The following is an 11,558-nucleotide window of genomic DNA, read 5'->3' on the forward strand; positions in this document are numbered from 1 at the left end:
CTGGTTCGCCAGAAGCGGCTTAGTCATGCTGGCCACATGACCCGGAAGCTGTACGCCAGCTCCCTCGGCCAATAAAGCGAGATGAGCGCCACAACCCCAGAATCAGTTACGACTGGACCTAATGGTCAAGGGTCCCTTTACCTTTTAACATGTGTCTGGGTTTGACCTTTCAGATCCTGGGAGACTAAAATATTTTCCTACGGATTGCTGGTCGTTGCCACCTGTTTTGTATTCATTCATGGAACGGCCTCCCGGCATCAGATGTCAAGGAAATAAACAACTACAGCGGTACCTCTGGTTACAGACGCTTCAGGTTACAGACTCGGCTAACCCAGAAATAGTATCTCAGATTAAGAACTTTGCTTGAGGATGAGAACACCGGCGGCAGCGGGAGGCCCCATTAGCTAAAGTGGTACCTCAGGTTAAGAACAGTTTCAGGTTAAGAATGGACCTCTGGAACGAATTAAGTTTGTAACCAGAGGTACCACTGTATCTGACTTTTAGAAGACATCTGAAGGCAGCCCTGCTTAGGGAAGTTTTAAATGTTTTATGTTTTATCGCTTGATGATGATGATGATAATTTATTCTGTTGGGAGCCACCCAGAGTGGCTGGGGAAACCCAGCGAAATGAGTGGGGTATGAATAATTATTGTTGTTGTTGTTGTTCTTAATGTTGTACACCGCCCTGGTGGAATAACAATGTTGTTGTTTAGTCGTGTCCGACTCTTTGTTACCCCATGGACCAGAGCGCGCCAGGCACTCCTGTCTTCCACTGCCTCCCGCAGTTTGGTCAAACTCAAGTTAGTAGCTTCAAGAACACTGTCCAACCATCTCGTCCTCTGTCATCCCCTTCTCCTTGTGCCCTCCATCTTTCCCAACATCAGGGTCTTTTCCAGGGAGTCTTCTCTTCTCATGAGGTGGCCAAAGTCTTGGAGCCTCAGCTTCAGGATCTGTCCTTCCAGTGAGCACTCAGGGCTGATTTCCTTCAGAATGGAGAGGTTTGATCTTAATAATAACAATAACAGTAACAACGACAATAATAATTCCTTTAAAGCCTTCTATGCTGGTGGCTGGGCACTCCTGCTGTCATCGTGCCAGTGTCCCAAATAATAGGAGGCCTGGACTTTGTGTGTTTTGAGAAGACACACACATACCCTCAGCCAAGGCCCTTGGGAAACGCACATCTGCACATCTGTTCAATGTTCCGCCATCCATCATGTTGCGTAATTTTTCTAATATTTATATATATAAAGGGCTTTTGGAGAGCTGCCTTCAGGGTGTTGCCTAAGTTTTCACCAGTTAACAAGTAATTAATCTGGAGGTTCCAGATGTTTACCCATGAGATTGTACAGCAGTCACTGTCAGCTCTTCAGCTCGGGCAAAATGGAAAGTTTAAGATGTAGACAGGCATCTGTCTCGGCTCAGGGTGAGGCTGCCTTAGAGGAGAGCTGTAGTATTTGTAGGAATGGATTTAGACACGAGGAGAACCTACTGAGGTGCAGGGTAAAGCCTAAGTATGTTCAGGTAAAGGGACCCCTGACCATTAGGTCCAGTCGTGGCCGACTCTGGGGTTGCGGCGCTCATCTCGCTTTATTGGCCGAGGGAGCCGGCGTACAGCTTCCGGGTCATGTGGCCAGCATGACTAAGCCGCTTCTGGCGAACCAGAGCAGCGCACGGAAACGCCGTTTACCTTCCCGCCGGAGCGGTACCTATTTCTCTACTTGCACTTTGACGTGCTTTCGAACTCCTAGGTTGGCAGGAGCAGGGACTGAGCAACGGGAGCTCACCCCGTCGCGGGGATTTGAACCACCGACCTTCTGATCGGCAAGTCCTAGGCTCTGTGGTTTAACCCACAGGGCCACCCGCGTCCCTACAGTATGTCCAGAGTTAGGGCTAAATCAGGCTTTGGAGAAACAGGTTGGTCTGCAATTGTGGATACAGTGGCGAATACTCTAAAAGTTTGAGGGAATCTTCATATGAGTTAAAACTTCACCATCCCTTTTTGGGCTGTGTTGTCACTTTGTACTTTTGCCCTTCCCAGCTGTGACGCTTTTATGGTTTAGATTTTATTGTTCGTTTCCTTTGTTGTTGTTACGGTTGCACCTTTTTTTCGGTTAACGGATCAATTTAAAGGAAACGGAAAGGCGGCGGCAGATTTCCTCGCAGCTTGCTTTGACAACCTCTGTTCCCTCTTTCAGGTGGGATGAACGCGCCAGAGATTCCTCAGCAGGAATAAAACATTCGACAGCCCTGGGAAGACGTGGCTGGGCTCGGATTTGAAGCTGGAGAGACAACGGAAGAAGTCAAGGCGGCTGCGACATCTTGGGTCATTCCGGCTAAGGCTGCAATTGACATTGATGCCCCATTCATTCTAAGGGGGCAGATTTTAAAGGGAATAGACGGGTCCGTAGAGGATGATGCTATCAGTGACTACTAGTCATGGCTGGTTGTACGCTTACCTCAAGGATCGGGGCAGCTCGCCTCCGAATACCAAAGCATTTGGGGTTCAGATATGGAGAGAGCACTGTTGTGCTCGCGTCCTGTTGTTTATGGGCTCCCGATAGGTGTCTAGTTTTTAATAGGGTGCTAATTTAGGTAGGTCATTCTTCTGGTCCCGTGGGGTTCTTCTCATGTTCTTTGTAAGGGTCAAGAAAGACCAAAGACGCAATGGGCACATACCCAAGTGAGCCCTTTGCTTCGGGGGGTGCATGCAAGAAAGGGGGTCTTGAGGCCTTGCAGGGGGTGGTACTAGATGATCTTTGGGGGGGTCCCCCTTCCAATGTTACAGTTCTAAAACTGCCCCCCTCCCATGCACCCAACGCTTAGCCAGGAAACCTCATACTCTCAATAAAACAAATTGGTATAGTGGTACCTCTGGTACGAATGGGCCTTCGGAACGGATCCTGAAAGGAATGCATCCCGCGTCTGCGTGTGTCGCAATTCGCTGCTTCTGCGCATGCGCGTGATGTCATTTTGCGCGTCTGTGCATGCGCGAGCGGCGAAACCCGGAAGTAAACCTTTCTGGTACTTCCGGGTCTCCGCGGGATACAACCTGAAAACGCTCAACCTGAAGCAAACATAACATGAGGTGTGACTGTATTTAAAAGCGCCGAATGAGTTGTATTAAAGTGTGTTTCATGGTTAAGAGAAGTAGATCGATACACAGAGCCAGCCATTAGGAGAAGCCAAACTATTTCTCTGAGTGGGAGAAATAGTTGGTGGGGTCTCAATGCCTCTGTGAAAATCTTGTGGGTTCCCCCCCCCCCAAGAACTGCCAACCAATTAAAGACTTCTAAAACCAATGGACTGTCTAGCATTTAAATTACTCATTTAAGTGTGTCTCTCATAGACCCTTTCTGAACATGGGGAGAGGGGGTGTTCAGTTTCTGTAAAGTGTACACAAAACCTACCTCTCTTCTTCCAAAGCCACCCTTTAATAACTTTGCTTTCATCAAATTGTATTTGAGATTTCGGGATGTGGGGGCTTCTTCTCCAGCACAAAAACGACTTTACAAAACAAGTTCAAGACCCATCTGTATATTACTTTAAAAGTTGACTTGAACCAAGCAGTGTCCAGTGCCCTTTTAAAATGTGTTTGGGGTGTGTGTTATTGGGTTGTTGTCGTTTTTATTTTAATTATGTGTTTTGTGTTTTCATTTCGTGATTTTACGTTGTAACTACCCTGAGACCTGCAGGAATAGGGCAGTATACAAATTATTAATTATTATTATTATTATGGAATCAGGGCGATTCACAACATAAAAATGCAAGATGGAAAAGTAAACAACACAAGATACATTTTAAAGTGGCACAGCTGCAAGGAGTTTCAGTTTGTGGGTCTGTTAACGGAGAAATCTGAGGGCTTCTTTGGACAAAAAACGAGGACACCAGCCAGGAATACCAGAGCAAAACAGCAGCCAGTAGGCTTGGTCTTTATTGAAGACTGTCGCGACAGGACTCCCACCTGCCACCAGGTGGAACAAGATGGAAGCCCCCAACAAAAGGGAACCCAAACTTTTATTAGCTGCTAATCCTCATGTTACACCCCCCAAACTACATCATGGTTACATCATGAAAGGGGAGGTCTGGTGGCAGGAATCTGAGCATCCTGGACCCTGCCCCATGGTTCCCCTTGCCCTCCACCAAACACCCATCAAGTGTAACAAAAGAGATATTTACATTTTCCTGTTTCCCAGCCAAGTTAATCACACCCTTTTGTCTTCATCTGTGTTTGTTATTTCTGGAATGGCTACCTGTCTGGCACTCAGGTATCAGGATGCCAGGGATTACCACTCAGGCAGAGGGGCTGCTGAGCAGCTGAGCTCACATGTCTAGATGAATTTCTGAGGTTTTCCCAGTGAGCCAGTACATAGAGACATTTATCAGTGAATTGTTTCATTTGGTATCATGCAGCAAAGGCCCTTTGAATACATAGGAAGAAACTGTGATGGAGTATTTGGTGGGGGCAAATCACAAAAGTCACAGAAGCGATTGTGCTGGTTTTGGTAGTGGGCTGCATGTGCATGATATCTGCTGGAGGGGCAACCCCCCCCCCCTGCCAACCTATACATAAATCCCTGCAACAGGTCCATGCGTGTTTCTTGTTGCAACGGAATTTGGGGGTGGGTGGGCAGGAAATAGCAAAAAGAGAGAGAGCGTAGCCTTAACACAGATTGTTTTCCCAGAGGATGTAAGGTATGCACAGCTGTCAGGAAAGATATTTTTTTCAAAAAAACAAAACAGTCACAGTCTCACCAGCTCTTGCTCTTTGCCCTCGAGGGCAAAGCTCTTGAATCTCGAAGAGCTTTGTGGCATCTGAGTGAGGTACAGGGAGGGAAAGCCTTTGCCGACAAGCTCAGGAACGGAATAAACTTTGCCTCCTGTGCTGTGGAAGCAAGGTCTGATCTGCAGCCTAAGAGCAGAGAGTGGTTGCAGGTAAAGCCAGCCAGCCTTAGGCCCTGCAGGAAATCCTTTCTCATTCCTGGAGCAGAGAACAGGAGAGCATGCATAGCAGGTACTATTCTGAGCAGCAGCAAATAATTACCGTATTTTTCGCTCCATAAGAAGCACTTTTTTCTTCCTAAGAATTAAGGGGAAATTGTTAAGTTGTGGGTGAACATATCAGACGACACAGCGATTCTTCAAACAGGTCTTGTTTATTCACAAGCCAGAAAAGAACTGAACTGAAGGGTTCAGCCAGCCTGCTTATATAGAGCTCCACTACAATGCAACAGTAACCATTTTCTGTAACTATCCAATCACTGAACGTCACTTTCAATCCCTTATTTGCATATGCGGACCTGAGTAAAAACTACAGTATCCCCCTGCTGGCCCAGAGTGAGAACTTCAGTGCATAACAGAAATGTCTGTGCGTCTTATGGAGCGAATGCGTGGTCCCTGGAGCCGAATTGCCCAGGGGAGAGAAGCAGATCATGCTTTTTTTTTTGCTTTTTTTTGAAAGAGGGAAGGGGGTATTGAAAGGAAGCAGCTGATTGGCAAGCGATCAGGAGGGAGATAAGGGATGCTAGCGATAAAGGAGGCTGCCTGGGAGGGGGGAGGTAAAAGCCCATGGATCCTCAGGATTTTTACATTGGGTCACCCCAAATTCACCATCAGATCACATAGCATGTCCATGGCTACAGCCTGCACCAAAAAAATCACGCACCCACTGTTGCATGGGGCCACAATGGCGCGAAAACGTGGTTACAGAGCGCGGATCCACATGGATTTGATGATTCTATGAAAACCACCCCCTCTGAAGCTGCAATCAGCGCAAGGGGTGTCCAATTTACCTCTATATCCCATTGTAATTATTGGGACTTGCAAAGAACAGGGCAAATAAAGCTACTTAGGTTTCATGGACAAACAAGGCATTACGTTTAACGGGGCCAATATGACATTTAAATTCATGGTTTTGTACGTTCCTTTTCTTTACCAGACAAAAATCTACCCATCACCATGAAACGTATTTTTTCTTTCTTTTAATAATAATAATAATAAATAATAATAAATGTTATTTATGTCCCGCCCTCCCCAGCCGAGTAGAATTGGTAGGGAAATCAAGGACAGGCAAAGCACTTGCAGTTATTCACACAGGAAGTCAAAAATTATTGCAGGGAGCTGGCTGCTTTCAGCTCCGCTTTGACTTTGGATTAATATTTATTTTCAGGCCATTTTTTTCCTCATTCCTTGGCAGGTTGGTTGCAACAGATTTAGGAGGTGCATGGGAAGAGCGGAGGGGATTTGCAAGTAAAAATCCGTGCCACCCTTGATGAGAATGAGGAGGGATAGTCTAGCTCAGGAGTCAGCAAACTTTTTCAGCAGGGGGCCGGTCCACTGTCCCTCAGACCTTGTGGGGGGCAGGACTATATTTTGGGAGAGAGAAAATGAACAAATTCCTATGCCCCACAAATAACCCAGAGATGCATTTTAAACAAAAGGACATATTCTACTCATGTAAAAACACACGGATTCCCGGACTGTCTGGGGGCCGGATTGAGAAGGCGAATGGGCCTTAGTTTACCTACCCATGGCCTAGAATTTAAGAGGTGGAAGAATGCAAGGAGAAGGAGGAACTTTGTTGTTGTTGTTTAGTCGTTTAGTCGTGTCCGACTCTTCGTGAATCCATGGACCAGAGCATGCCAGGCACCTCTGTCCTCCACTACTTCCCGCAGTTTGGTCAAACTCATGCTGGTAACCTCGAAAACACTATCCAACCATCTCGTCCTCTGTCGCCCCCTTCTCCTTGTGCCCTCCATCTTTCCCAGCATCAGGGACTTTTCCAGGGAGTCTTCTCTTCTCATGAGGTGGCCAAAGTCTTGGAGCCTCAGCTTCAGGATCTGTCCTTCCAGTGAGCACTCAGGGCTGATTTCCTTCAGAATGGAGAGGTTTGATCTTCTTGCAGTCCATGGGACTCTCAAGAGTCTCCTCCAGCACCAGAATTCAAAAGCATCCATTCTTCGGCGATCAGCCTTCTTTATGGTCCAGCTCTCACTTCCATACATCACTACTGGGAAAACCATGGCTTTAACTATACGGACCTTTGTTGGCAAGGAGGAACTTGCACACCCCCAAATAAGTAAACTGAACCAGCTTTCCTGCATAGATTTTGCAGCTGCTGTTGAAGGCTGCACATTTCCTGGGAAATTAGTCCTGCTGAAAATATTGTGGCTCAGATATTCTGCCAGAGAGCCAGTATTATCCTCAACAACAACCCTGTGAGGGATGCTAACTGAGAGTGACTGGCGCAGGCGTTGTGCCAGAATAAAATGTGCGACCACAATGGGACTCAGGAGATCATGGCTGAGCTTCTTTTTTATTTTATTATTAATTTTCTTAAATATTACAAGAAGATAAATAAAAAAAAGAAAAATCAAAACAGAATTCATACATATCAATATAAACACGATTACAGTATCTGCATATTTACCAACTGAAGGCTACAGAAGAAAAGAAAAGAAAGAAAGAAAAAGCCAAAAAGGAAAAAGAAATACTTTTCATAAACAATAATACCAAATTTATACTTTAAACATTACAATATAAAAATCCTAGTTAAATATTATAAAAGACTTCCATCGGATTCATCCCCCCTTCTCTTAATTTCTAGTTCACCTTTACATCTGTTCTTCAGTCACTTCCTTTCCTTAAGTTCTTTCACAATCCATCAAATCTTTATATTCTTTATATTCTTCACAAGGTTAGCCTAAGCACAACCAAATTTTCGTATTTGAGCCCCGTTTGTGTAAATATTCATTTAAACAATCCCATTGTTTCTGTACCATAGTTTTGGGTTCGTGCCTTATTAAATCTGTCAGTTAACTCCAGATACTCACATAGTTTACTCAGCCATTCTCTTTTTGTTGGAATATTATTTCCTTTCCAATAGCTGGCTAGCAATATTCTCGCTGCTGCTGTTGCTTATAGAAACATTGCTCAGCTTCTTGGCTTTTTTCCACAACAGCTGTGCTGCCACCTTGTGGCGACAGAAGACTCGTTCCACACATGCAGCCGTTTAAATAAAATGCACAAGGAGGGTAATTTTGGAACAGAGATGGAGTAATTCTGCAGCTACCCCAGATGTTGTTGGGTCTCCAAATCCCAGCACCCAGCATGGGGCGATCAGAGCTGTCGGATAGGGCTTGCTGAGCATGATGCAAGGTGTTATAAACAAAAATTGCCCTTTTTCCCCTTATGGGGTATCCAAGAGCCCATATAGAGTCCTTACTTAGGTTCCCTATTGGTACGAGAGAATAACAGAGGCCAACCAGAGAATATTGTGAAGCAAAGCAGCTAGTAAGCCTGATCTTGATTGATCTGTTGCAACAGGGTGCTCCCCTCACCCACAGGAAAGGGAGAGGAACCCAGAAAAATGGCACGCAAGGCCTTATAAAGACTTTTGAAATTCCCACCCTGTAGATCAAGACCACCCCCAGAAACATACATACATACATCACAGAAGGGGTGTAACCTAAGACCACCCCTCAGATACATCACACCTACATCACAGAAAAAGGCGGTCTAAAACAGAAATTTGAATGTTGTTTTTTCTCCTGTCGTTGTTTATCTCCTGTCTGGCAGGTTACTTGATTGGATTGCCTGGGGAGCCTGGCCAGTCTTTTGTAATGATAAATACTTAGTTCCTGGGCCAGGTCACAGGCTCACACCCTATTCAAACACAGACATACCCTTAAGACAGGATTTGTGAAGGAAAAGACAATGGGGAGGCCAATGTTTGTAATTTTTGTTATGATTCTGCATTGAAAAGAGAGAAAAAAGACAATGGGGAGGCTTTTCCATTTCCCTTTGACCTTGCAGAGAAAACATTTGGTCAGTTTGGGAACCAAAATAGTTTCAGGTCGGTCTTCCTGTGCTGATCTATGTACGTGCTTGGTTGGTACACTTATGAACATATATCTAAGACCTCAAAATTCCCATCACAAAGGGGAAAATAGCAGGTCGAAACAATTATACGATAGTATAGAAAGGAACTTCTGCAAACCAGCAACACGATCCTCTGCATGTCTACTCATAACTTTTAAATCTTCTCTGGCAAAAACCACACAATTTCAAATTACTGTTGAGGAGATGAAAAGGATAATCTTTTCGTTTAAGCAAGGGAAATCACCTGGTATGGATGGCATTCCAATAGACCTGTTGAGATTAGATGTAGAATGGTGGGCCAATAAACTTGTACCGCTTTTTAATTCTATCTATCACTCAGCCCTTGTACCTAAGTCGTGGAACAACTCAATAGTGGTACCGATCTTTAAAAAAGGTGATAGGAATTGCCAAGAGAACTACAGGCCTATAAGTTTGTTACCATGCATAAGTAAAATCTATGCCAAATCTCTGCTTATTAAATTGGAAGAATGGATGCTGACAAAAGGTCTACCTGGTAAAGAGCAGGCTGGTTTTAAGGCAGGCTCGTCAACTCTTGACCAGTGTCTAGTGTTAAGTCATCTTGTGGATAAATATGTCATGAGAAATAAACGAAAACTCTTTGTGGCATTTGTGGATTTAAAAAGTGCCTTTGATTCGGTCGACCGCAATAAACTATGGACTAAACTAGAACACCTTGGTATCGACCCATATCTACTTACACTGATTCAAAGTCTACATTCTAATAACCAAATATATGTTAAAGTATCAAAAGACGGTAGACTTGCAGGTCCTGTTCTGAATAATTGAGGAGTTAGGCAAGGCTGTATCTTGGCCCCTACCCTATTTAATCTATTTTTATCTGACCTACCATTATTTCTTCAAAACGCAACCACTCATACTCCTTATTTAAACAAGAGCCCACTCTTTTTATTACTTTATGCAGATGATGCTGTAATTATTTCACTCTCTGTTTTGGGTTTAAAAAAATTATTTAAGAGTTTCTCAAACTACTGCTCTCTCAATAATCTCAAAATTAATTATGATAAGACAAAGATTATGCAATTCAGAAAGAGAGGGAACCCAAAAGGCTGTATAATTAATGGACATCTAATACAGGAAGTTAAGCACTTCAATTATCTGGGAATCACATTCAAAAATAATATGAATTGGAATACACATATATGTGCTGCAATAGTTAAGGCCAAAGTGACAGCCCACCATATTAAATCCTATTTTTTTTCTCAAGTAGGAAACCGATTTACTCATAACTTGGGAAGACAGGCGAACTAATGCCAGCGTACTCAAAGAAGCAAAGATGTGGAAGCAATGATTCTTCAACATCAACTGCATTGGACTGGTCATGTTGTGTGGATGCCTGATGACCGTCTTCCAAAGCAACTCCTCTATTCCAAACTTAAAAATGGAAAGCGTAATGCTGGTGGTCAACAAAAGAGGTTCAAAGACTCTATCAAGGCAAATCTTTAAAAAAGTAGTATAAACACCAACAACGGGGAAACACTGGCCTGCGAGCGCTCCAGTTGGAGAACAGCCTTTGCCAAAGGTGTCATGGGCTTTGAAGACGCTCAAACTCAGGATGCAAAGGAGAAACGTGCTAAGAGGAAGGCACGCTTGGCAAATCCACACCTTGATCAACTCCTGCCCAGAAACCAATGTCCCAACCGTGGAAGGACGTGTGGATCCAGAATTGGCCTCCACAGTCACTTACGGACTCATTGTTAAAACCGTGTTTATGGAAGACTATCTTACTCGTCTACGAGTGATCGCCAAAGAAGACGACGACAGTGGTACTTCCCTTGATCGAGACACTATACTTCAGTTGAAACGACCCAGAATAGCGGTTTTGCTGCTGCATCACACTGTTGACTCATGTTCAGCTTGTGGTCCGCTAAGACCTCTTGATTCTTTTCACACACACTTCTGGCAAGCCAGGTGTGTCATCCCTCCCAATATCCTATATTTGTGCATCTGGTTATTCCTGCCCCAGTACAGAACCTGACATTCGTCCCTCAGTCCAGTGTACCTGAAGGAGCGTCTCCACCCCCATCATTCTGCCTGGATACTGAGGTCCAGCGCCAAGGGCCTTCTGGCGGTTCCCTTACTGAGAGAAGAGACTCATTGGACCGCACAAAGTCCAATGGGTGTTACTACCACTACATTAGGAATATAATCTCCTCAAGGCAGGAACCTCTCTCCTCTTCCCTTTATTTATGTCCTGCCCTTTAGCCAAAGAGTGGCTTACAAAAAAAATTTATGACATTCCCTTGTGCTCGTACTCCCCATCTAAGCCTAAATATTTAAATGCTAGGAGGTTACCCAAATAAAGCCCTGCAACTCTGCAGCATACAAATCCCACAATATTGGTAAACCACAAAACAAAATAAACGAGGAGCCACTTGGGATACTCTTGACAATCCAGAGGGATTAAAAAGAATCGGCTCTCTTCCATTTTATATAAACTTTCCTTTCCACAAGGGAGCAGGGAAGCGTCTCGCTTAGAAGTCAATATTCACACACCCAACGGCATAATGGATTTCTGTGGCGTGGAAACAAATCTCGTCTCTCTAGGATATACTCCAGTCTGCTGATTCCTTATTAATATTATCTGTCAATTCAATATGCCAAAGGGCTTTGTTCATACAAAAGATTCGTCGGCAGCA

General features: G+C 44.4%; 1 protein-coding gene across 1 annotated transcript in view; it reads left to right on the plus strand.

Annotated features, from left to right (window-relative positions):
* Positions 1-3,302, plus strand: part of IL15RA (interleukin 15 receptor subunit alpha) — a 38,700-nt gene extending 35,398 nt beyond the window's left edge. Inside the window, exon 9 of the mRNA XM_077935360.1 lies at positions 2,199-3,302. The gene's annotated coding sequence lies outside the window, so the exon portion shown is untranslated. The remainder of the gene's footprint in view (positions 1-2,198) is intronic.
* Positions 3,303-11,558: the final 8,256 nt, after the last annotated feature.

The sequence above is a fragment of the Podarcis muralis genome, chromosome 10 (genome assembly GCF_964188315.1).
Source record: "Podarcis muralis chromosome 10, rPodMur119.hap1.1, whole genome shotgun sequence".
NCBI classification, from domain to species: Eukaryota; Metazoa; Chordata; class Lepidosauria; order Squamata; family Lacertidae; genus Podarcis; species Podarcis muralis.